Here is an 11,538-nt window from a genome sequence, read left to right as displayed (position 1 = left end):
TTTTCACAGCTATTTGTAAGGCCTCCCCAGACAGCCATTTTACTTTTTTGCATTTCTTTTTCTTGGGGATGGTATTGATTCCTGTCTCCTGTACAATGTCATGAACCTCTTTCCATAGTTTATCAGGCACTCTGTCTATCAGATCTAGTCCCTTAAATCTATTTTTCACTTCCACTGTATAGTCATAAGGGATTTGATTTAGGTCATACCTGAATGGTCTAGTGGTTTCCCTCATTTTCTTCAATTTAAGTCTGAATTTGGCAATAAGGAGTTCATGATCTGAGCCACAGTCAGCTCCCAGTGTTGTTTTGCTGACTGTATAGAGCTTCTCCATCTTTGGCTGCAAAGAATATAATTAATCTGATTTCAGTGTTGACCATCTGGTGATGTCCATGTGTAGAGTGGTCTCTTGTGTTGTTGGAAGAGGGTGTTTGCTATGACCAGTGTGTTCTCTTGGCAGAAGTCTATTAGTCTTCGCCCTGCTTCATTTTGTACTCCAAGGCCAAATTTGCCTGTTACTCCAGGTGTTTCTTGACTTCCTACTTTTGCATTCCAGTCCCCTATAATGAAAAGGACATCTTTTTGGAGTGTTAGTTCTAGAAGGTCTTGTAGGTCTTCATAGAACCGTTCAACTTCAGCTTCTTCAGTGTTACTGGTTGGGGCATAGACTTGGATTACTGTGATATTGAATGGTTTGTCTTGGAAATGAACAGAGATCATTCTGTCGTTTTTGAGATTGCATCCAAGTACTGTATTTCAGACTCTTTTGTTGACTATGATGGCTACTGCATTTCTTCTGAGGGATTCCTGCCCACAGTAGTAGATATAATGGTCATCTGAGTTAAATTCACACATTCCAGTCCATCTTAGTTTGCTGATTCCTACAATGTCGATGTTCACTCTTGCCATCTCCTGTTTGACCACTTCCAATTTTCCTTGATTCATGGACCTAACATTCCAGGTTCCTATGCAATGTTGCTCTTTACAGCATTGGACCTTGCTTCTATCACCAGTCATATCCACAACTGTGTGTTGTTTTTGCTTTGGCTCCATCCCTTCATTCTTTCTGGAGTTATTTCTCCACTGATCTCCAGTAGCATATTGGGCACTTACTGACCTGGGGAGTTCATCTTTCAGTTTCCTATCTTTTTGCCTTTTCATACTGTTCATGGGGTTCTCAAGGCAAGAATACTGAAGTTTTGCCATTCCCTTCTCCAGTGAACCACATTCTGTCAGACCTTTCCACCATGCCCCATACGTCTTGAGTGGCTGCACATGGCGTGGCTTAGTTTCACTGAGTTAGACGTGGCTGTGGTCCATGTGATCAGATTGGCTAGTTGTCTATGATTGTGGTTTAAGTCTGTCTGCCCTCTGATGCCCTCTCTCAGCACCTACCATCTTACTTGGGTTTCTCTTACCTTGGACTTGGGGTATCTCTTCACGGCTGCTCCAGCAAAGCGCAGCCTCTGCTCCTTACCTTGGACGTTAGGTATCTCCTCTCGGCCGCTGCCCCTGAAATTGGACGTGGGGTAGCTCCTCTCCGCCGCTCCTGTGCCATTGCAGCTGCTGCTTTTCATGCAAAGTTGGGCACAACAAAGGACAGAAATGGTATGGACCTCAGAGAAGCAGAAGATATTAAGAAGGGGTGTCAAGAATACACAGAAGAGGTCCAGGGAACAAGATGGCAGAGGAGTACGTGGACAAGGAGTACATCTATCTCCACGGATACCTCAGGAATATACCTTCAGACACAGAAGTGCATGCAGAACTCCAGCTGAGAGTGGACAGGAGTATCTGGCCAGTGGAAAAGAATATATAGAACCACACAAAACTCGGTAGGATGAAGGAACTAGGGGGGAAAACAGGAGTGTTAGTAGGACTGGACCTGCACTTGGCTGCTGGGGGAACTGAAGCAGGGGTCAGTCCCCACATGGTGGCAATTATCTGAGTCAGAGGAGAAACATTTAAGTCTGAGAGTGAAACAGCTGATCTGTGACAGCCTAAATGGAATGAGAATCAGACAGTCCTTTCCACAGCCATACATACCCTAGACAGGGACACAGGTCCCCTAGAAGGCACGGCGGCTGGGAGCTGGAGTTTAGGGATTGTGGAGCAATCTCAGGACTAGGGCTGCTGTTAACTGTGGAGAGACAAATCGAGGGGAAGTAAGGGAGGAGATTGTGGTGGGAAGTGCCTGTGGAGGAAAGCCAGGCAGCCATGGAAGCAAGGCAATACCGCTGAGTCATGCGTAGGGGCTGGAGCCATCACCATAGCCTCTCTCTCCCTACAGCCAGCATTGGCAGCTGAACAATAGACAGACTGGTCCATCAAACTCCTGACACACTGAACTACAGAATAGGGCCCCACCCAGTGTGCCCCTTTAAGTGCCTGAAATGCCAATCTACAGAGTAGGACTCTAGCCAGGGGGGCCCCCTCTATGTGCCTGACATGCCGAACAACAGAGAAGGACCCCAGGCAAGGGAGCCCTCTTAGTGCCTGAATGAGTGGAGTGATGGAGAAAGACTGGCCAAAGAGGCCTTCTGATCGCCAGCTACAAGAGGCTCAGAAAGAGATTCTGATAGGGCCATAACTCCTGTGATGGGGGCAGTCTGTGTCCCTGTACGCTTGGCAATGCCAGGTCCCTGCAAGCCAAGCAGCTGTGCCACCTTCACTCTCAACTCTGACTGGGGCAGAACTGCCACAGGCAAAAAACGTCTTGTGTCTGTGCATGCAGGGTGCTTTGGTAGTGTCTGACTCTTTGCGACCCTGTAGACTGTGGCCTGCCAGGCTTCTCTGTCAGGGAGCAGGGCTCTCCAGGCAAGAATACTGGAGTGTATTGGCCAATAATGGTTGCCATACCCTTCTGAAGCACTCTATTTCTTGCTGCCCTAGCTGTCAACTCCCCTGAGTATCTGGTGCTGCCAGAACACTTTCAACCCAAGCAGCTGCACCACCTCCACACCTGGTCCTCACAGGGGCAAACCCAAGTCCTCCAGGGTAGCCTCAGGAGCAAACTCCAGTGGATGACCTGAATACAGAGGTGGAAATAAAACCATAAATGAAACCCAGGGGCAATGTGTCTAAGGAAGAAGACCCCAAACCTTCCCACCAGCTGTGCAAGCTGCAGATTAAATCCACACAATCAACTAGGCAGACTCTGTGTCTATGGAATATATTAAAGGTCATTGAGAGCTCCCACGAAAGAAAGTACACTGGTTCTGATAGCTGTGGACATTGAGGGCAAGAACACACAGGAATAGGACCAGATTAGAATCTGAACTGCTCCCACAGCAGGTCCAGAGATCAGCATGGTGTTGGAGGGCATCCTAGGTGAACTGTGACTCCCAGTAAGGCAAAGGACTCTGACAGCAGTGACTCAAACAAAAACAAAAACAAACAAAAAAAACCCCCAAAACATTTATTATTCTCATGTTTTGATTTGTTCTATAGATTCTTTTGGATTTTTTTCTTTGTTGTTTTTCCTTTATTTTCCCCTTCTGTTGTAGTTGTCGATTTTATTGGCACTGTGAAATCTAATTAAGCTTTTTTCTTTCCCTCAGTCACGTTCTTTATTGTTGTTATAAACCTCTGCCTCTACGTTGGGCTTTTGCAGTTTTGTGGAGTTTTACTTTTTTTCCTTTTTATCTTTTTTGTTCCATTTTTTTTCCTTTTCTCTTTTTTATAATTTTAATTTTTAATATTTTTAAACCTATTATAATTTTCTACATTTATTCCTTTGTTTGCCTTTCCTACTGTTCTTTTCTCCTTGCAGTTAATCTTTAATATATATGTCTTATTCATCTACCTCTATTTAACTTTGCATATTTATTCTTTCCTTTCCTCTCAACATATTTGTTAGTTTTGTTTTCATTGCTTTATTCTCCACTTGGCACATTGCTTTAGTCTTGTTTTCCCGTTTGTGCTTTAGCTAACTGGTAAATATAATTTTTGGTTTCCTTTGTTTTCTGGATCAGTCTACTGTACTTTATTTTTGTTAGCCTGTTTTGACTTTGCTCATGGGTGTATATACATATGTGTATATTCTATTATTGTAATTATTATTTGCCTGATTTTGTAATGGCCATTTGTCTGGGGTCATCTTTGGTTTCTTACTTTTGGATATTTGTTTCAATCTCACTTAATGCCATAACAAAACATTTGTGGAATCTTCATTCCTGGCCAGAGATCAAGCTCTAAGCCTTTGGAATGGGAGCACTGACTCCAAGACCCTATCCTACCAGAGAACTAACCCTAGGGAGTATCAAATAGTGAGAACTCACACAAAGGAAACCACTTGAATACAAGACCCAGCACCACCCAACTACCAGTAGCACCCTGTGCAGGACGCCTCATCTAAACAACAAACAAAACAAAAACACAAACCCTGTCATCAGCAGACAGGATTACCATAACACTTAGCCTTGCCCATCAGAGGAAAACCAAACAAACAAACAATTAAAAACTCAGCACAAATCTCACCCTATACAAAGCTTACATAAACCACTGGACCAACCTTAGGAGGGCAGAAACCAAAAGGAAGAAAGAATTCAACCTTGAAGCCTGGGAAAAGGAGACTTCAAACACACACACACACACACACACACACACACACACACACACACAAAAGGAAAAGGCAGAGAAATACTGCACAAATGAAGGAACAAACCAGAAACACAGAAGTCCAAATAAATGAAGAAGAAATAGGCAAACTACCTGAAAAAGTATTCAGAATGATAATAGTAAAGATGATCAAAAACCTTGAAAGCAAAATGGAGAAAATGCAAGAATCAATTAACAAAGACCTAGAAGAATTAAAGAATAATCATATGGAGACAAACAATACAATTACTGAAATTAAAAATATACTCTAGAAGAAATCAATAGCAGAATATCTGAAGCAGAATGAATCTGTGAGCTGGAAGATAAAATGGTGGAAATCACTTCTGAAGAGCAGAATAAAATGAAAAGAATGAAAAGAACTGAGGATAATCTCAGAGACCTCTGGGACAACATCAAATGCACCAACATTCAAATTATAGGGGTCCCAGAAGAAGAAGAGAAAAAGAAAGGGTATGAGAAAATTTTTGAAGAGGTTATAGTTGAAAATTTCCCCAACTTGGAAAAGGAAATAGTCAATCAAGTCCAAGAGGCACAAAGAGTCCCATACAGGATAAACCCAAGGAGAAAAATGCTAAGACACATACTAATTAAATTAACAAAGACTAAACACAAAAAATATTAAAAGCAGCAAGGGAGAAGCAACAAGTAACATACAAAGGAAATCCCATATGCTTGACAGCTGATCTTTCAGCAGAGATTCTGCAGGCCAGAAGGGAATGGCAGAATATATTGAAAGGGAAAAATCTACAACCAAGATTACTGTACCTGACAAGGATCTCATTCAAAATTGATGGAGAAATAAAAAGCTTTTCAGACAAGCAAAAGTTAGGAGAATTCAGTACCTCCAAACCAGCTTTACAATAAATGTTAAGGGGACTTCTATAATCAAGAAATACAAGAGAAGAAAAAAGATCTACAAAATCAACCCAGAACAATTAAGAAAATTGCAATAGGAACATATACATCAATAATTACTTTAAATATAAATGGATTAAATGCTCCAACCAAAAGACACAGACTGGCTGAATGGATACAAAAACAAGACCCATATATATGCTGTCTACAAGAAACCCACTTCAGACTTCAAGACACATATAGACTGAAAGTGAAAGGATGGAAAAATATATTCCATGAAAATGGGAAGCAAAAGAAAGCTGGAGTAGCAATCCTCATATCAGACAAAATAGACCTTAAAATAGAGAAGATTACAAGAGATAAGGAAAGACACTACATAATGATCAAGGGATCAATCCTAGAGAAAGACATAACAATTGTAAATATCTGTGCATCCAACATAGGAGCACCTCAAAACATAAGACAAACACTAACAGACATAAAAGGAGTATTGTATTGTATTGTATTGTACACAATTGTATTGTAACACAATAATAGGAGGAGACTTTAATACCCTCACCAATGGACAGATCATCAAAACAGAAAATTAATAGGGAAACACAAGTCTTAAATGATACATTAGATGAGATGGATCTCATTGATATCTTAGGACATTCCATCCAAATGCTGAAGACTACACTTTCTTCTCAAGTGCACACGGAACCTTCTCCATGATAGACCACATCTTGGATCACAAATCAAACCTCGGTAAATTTAAGAAAATTGAAATTGTATCAAGCATCTTCTCTGACCATGACACTGTGAGACTAGATATCAATTATAAGAAAAAAACTGTGAGAAACACAAACACATGGAGATTAAACAACACGTTTCAACAGGTTATTGAAGAAATCAAAATGGAAATCAAAACATTTTTAGAAACAAATGACAACAAAAATGACAACTCAAAACCTATGAGATGCAGCAAAAGCAGTTCTAAGAGGGAATTTTTATAGCAATACAATCCTACCCTAAGAAAAACATTGAATAGACAACCTAACTTCACACCTAAAACAACTGGAGAAAGAAGAAGAAGAACAACAACAAAAAACCCAAAATTAGTAGAATGAAAGAAATCATTAAGATCTGAGCAGAAATAAATGAAAAAGAAACAAAAGAAACAATAGTAAATATTAATAAAACTAAAAGCTGGTTCTTTGAGAAGATAAACAAAATTGACAAACCTTTAGCTAGACTCATCAAGAAAAAGAGAAGAACCAAATCATCAGAATTAGAAATGAAAAAGGAGAGGTTACAACAGACAATGCATAAATGCAAAGGATTATAAGAGATTATTATGAACATCTATATGGCAGTAAAATGGATAATCTGGAAGAAATGGACAGATTCTTAGAAAAGTTCAATCTTCCAAGACTGAACCAGTAAGAAATAGAAATTTTGAACAACCCAATTACAAGCACTGAAATTGAAGCTGTGATCAAAAATCTCCCCAAAAACAAAAGCCCAGGATCAGATGGTTTCACAGGAGAATTCCACCAAACATTTAGAGAAGAGCTAATGCATATCCTTCTAAAACTCTTTCAGAAAATTGCAGAGGAAGGAACACTTCCAAACTCATTCTATGAGGCCACCATCACCCTGATACCAAAACCAAACACAACACAAAAAAAGAAAACTACAGGCCAATATCACTGATGAGCAAAAATCCTCAACAAATTTTAGCAAACAGAATTCAACAACACATCAAAAGGCTCCTACACCATGATCAAGTTGGGTTTACTCCAAGAATGCAAGGATTCTTCAATATATATGCAAATCAATCAAGGTGATACACCATATTAACAAATTGAAAGATAAGAACCATATGATAATCTCAATAGATTCAGAAAAAGCCTTTGACAAACTTTAGCGCCTATTTATGATCAAAACTCTTCAAAAAATGGGCATAGAAGGAACCTACCTCAACATAGTAAAGACCATATATGATAAGTCTACAACAAACATTATTCTCAATGGTTAAAAACTGAAAGCATTCCCCCTAAGATCAGGAACAAGACAAGGGTGCCCACTTTGACCACTATTATTCAACATAGTTCTGGAAGTTTTAGCTACAGCAATTAAAGAAGAAAAAGAAATAAAAGGAATCCAGATTGGAAAAGCAGAAGTAAAGCTCTCACTGCTTGCACATGACATGATACTCTACACAGAAAAACCTAAAGAGAGTATCAGAAAATTACTAGAGCTAATCAGTGAGTTTAGCAAAGTTCAGTTCAGTTCAGTTCAGTTGCTCAGTCGTGTCCGACTCTTTGCAACCCCATGAATAGCAGCACGCCAGGCCTCCCTGTCCATCACCAACTCCCAGAGTTCACCCAGACTCACGTCCATCGAGTCAGTGATAGAAAGTTACAGGATACAAAATTGATACACAGAAATCACTTGCATTTCTATATACTAACAATGAAAACTCAGGGAAATTAAGGAATCAATCCCATTCACCACTGCAACAAGAAGAATTACATATCTAGGGATAAACTTACCTAAGGGAGACAAAAGACCTGTACACAGAAAATTATAAGACACTAATAAATGATATCATAGATGACATAAACAGATGGAGAGATATTCCATGTTTCTGGGTAGGAAGAATCGATATTGTGAAAATGACTATACTACCAAATGCAATCTACAGATTCAATGCTATCCCTATCAAATTACCAATGGCATTTTTCACAGAACTAGAACAAAGAATTTCACAATTCATATGGAAACACAAAAGACCCTGAATAGCCAAAGCAGTCTTGAGAAAGAAGAATGGCACTGGAGGAATCAACCTTCCTGACTTCAGATTATACTACAAAGCTACAGTCATCAAGACAGTATGGTACTGGCACAAAAACAGAAATATAGACCATTGGAACAAGATAGAAAGCTCAGAAATAAACCCATTCACCTATGGGTACCTTATTTTTGACAAATGAGGAAAGAATAGACAATGGGGCAAAGACAGCCTCTTCAATAAATGGTGCTGGGAAAACTGGACAGCTACATGTAAAAAAATGAAATTAGAACATTTCCTAACACCATACGCAAAGATAAACTCAAAATGGATTAAAGACCTAAATGTAAGACCAGAAGCTATAAAACTCTTAGAGGAAAACATAAGGAGAACACTCGATGCCATAAATCAAAGCAAGATCCTCTATGACCCACCTCCTAGAGTAATAGGAATAAAAACGAAAGTAAACAAGTGGGACCTGATTAAACTGAAAAGCTTTTGCATAGCGAAGGAAACTATAAGCAAGGTGAAAAGACAGCCGTTAGAATGGGAGAAAATAATAGCAAATGAAACAGCTGACAGAGGATTAATTTCCAAAATATGCAAGCAGCTCATACAACTCAATGCCTGAAAAACAAACAATCCATTCAAAAAGTGGGAAAAGACCTAAACAGACATTTCTCCAAAGAAGACATACAGATGGCTAACAAACACATGAAAAGATGTGCAACATTGCTCAATATCAGAGAAATGCAAATCAAAACTACAATGAGATATCACCTCACACCAGTCAGAATGGCCATCATCAAAAAGTCTACAAACAATAAATGCTGGAAAGGGTGTGGAGAAAAGTGCAGGAATGCTCCTGCACTGTTGATAGGAATGTAAATTGATACGTACAGCCACTTTGGGAGATGGTATGCATATACCCTGAGGAAACCAAAATTGAAAAAACACATGAATCCCATTGTTCATTGCAGCACTATTTATGATAGCTAGAACACGGAAGCAACCTAGATGTTCATCGACAGATGAATGGATGAGGAAGTTGTGGTACATACATAAAAGGAATATTACTTAGCCATAAAAGGAACACATTTGAGTCAGTTCTGATGAGGTGGATGAACCTAGAACTTAATATACAGAGTGAAGTGAGTCAGAAAGAGAAGATAAATATTGTATTCTAACACATATAAATGGAATCTAGAAGAATGGTACTGAAGAACTTATTTACAGAGCAGCAATGGAAAAACAATCATAGAGAATAGATTTATGGACATGGGGAGAGGGAAGGAGAGGGTGAGATATATGGAAAGAGTAACATAGAAACTTACATTACCATATGTAAAATAGATAGCCAACAGGAATTTGCTCGGGAAACTCAAACAGGGTCTCTGTATCAACCTAGAGGGGTGGAATGTGGAGGGAGATGGGAAGAAGGTTCAAAAGGGAGGGGATATATGTATACCTATGGCTGATTCATGTTGAGGTTTGACAGAAAACAAAATTCTGTAAAGCAATTATCGTTCAATAAAAAAACAAATTAAAAAGAAAAATGAATACACAGAAGAACTATACAAAAAATATCTTCATGACCCAGATAACCACAATGGTGTGTTCACTCACCTAGAGCCAGACGTCCTGGAATGTGAAGTCAAGTGGGCCTTAGGAAGCATCACTACAAACAAAGCTAGTGGATGTGATGGAATTCCAGTTGAGCTATTTCAAATCCTAAAAGATGATGCTGTTAAAGTGCTGCATTCAATATGCCAGCAAATTTGGAAAACTCAGCAGTGGCCACAGGACTGGAAAAGGTCAGTTTTCATTCCAATCCCAAAGAAGGGCAATGCCAAAGAATGTTCAAACTGCCGCACGATTGCACTCATCTCCCACAGTAGTAAAGTAATGCTCAAAATTCTCCAAGCCAGGCTTCAACAGTATGTGAACCATGAACTTCCAGATGTTTAAGCTGGTTTTAGAAAAGGCAGAGGAACCAGAGATCAAATTGCCAACATTTGTTGGATCACAGACAAAGCAAGAGAATTCCAGAAAAACATCTGCTTCGGCTTTATTGACTACACCAAAGCATTTGACTGTGTAGATTACAACAAACTAGGGAAAATTCTTCGAGAGATGAGAATACCAGACCACCTTACCTGCCTCCTGAGAAATCTGTATGCAGGTCAAGAAGCAACAGTTAGAACCGGACATGGAAACTGGACTGGTTCCAAATTGGGACAGGAGTATGTCAAGGCTGTGTATTGTTACCCTGCTTATTTGAATTATATGCAGAGTACATCATGTGAAATGCCAGGCTGGATGAAGCACAAGCTGGAATCAAGATTGCGGGGAGAATTATCAATAACCTCAGATATGCAGGTGACACCACCCTTATGGTAGAAAGCGAAGAGGAACTAAAGACTGTCTTGATGAAAGTGAAAAAAGAGAGTGAAAAACTCAAAACTCAACATTAAAAATGTAAGATCGTGGTAACTGGTCCCATTATTTTGTGGCAAAGAAAAGGGGGAAACAATGGATACGGTGAGAGACTTTATTTTGGGGGGCTTCAAAATCACAGCAGATGGTGACTGCAGACATGAAATTAAACGATGCTTGCTTTTTGGGAGAAAAGCTATGACCAACCAAGACAGCGTATTAAAAAGCACAGACATTACTTTGCTGACAAAGGTCTGCCTAGTCAAAGCTATGATTTTTTCAGTAGTCATGTGTGGATATGAGAGTTGGATTATAAAGAAAGCTGAGCACTGAAGAATTGATGCTTTTGACCTGTGGTGTTGGAGAAGGCTCTTGAGAGTCCCTTGGACTGGAGATCAGACCAGTCCTAATCCTAAAGGAAATCAGTCCTGAATATTCATTGGAAGGACTGATGCTGAAGCTGAAACTCCAATACTTTGGCCACCTGATGCAAAGAACTGACTCATTAGAAAAGACCCTAATTCTGGGAAAGATTGAAGGCAGTACGAGAAGGGAACGGCAGAGGATGAGATGGCTCGGTGGCATCACTGACTCAATGGACATGAGTTGGTGATGCACAGGGAAGCCTGGTTTGCTGTAGTCCATGGGGTCTCAAACAGTCAGACATGACTGAGTGATTGAACTGAACTGAACTGAGCAGAGATGGCACCGGGGATAGGTTGAATGGTGGTCCAATCACTGGAGCCTCAATAAAAGGGCTACTGACTGTGTGTGCATGTGAATGTATGTGTGAGTGTGAATATGTGGGATTGTGTGTGTGTGCACATGTATCAGGGGAGTAGACGTTGATA

This window comes from Bubalus kerabau, chromosome 2 (assembly GCF_029407905.1).
Source record: "Bubalus kerabau isolate K-KA32 ecotype Philippines breed swamp buffalo chromosome 2, PCC_UOA_SB_1v2, whole genome shotgun sequence".
NCBI classification, from domain to species: domain Eukaryota; kingdom Metazoa; phylum Chordata; class Mammalia; order Artiodactyla; family Bovidae; genus Bubalus; species Bubalus kerabau.
The sequence above is the reverse complement of the archived record's forward strand: the minus strand, read 5'-3'. Positions refer to the sequence as shown.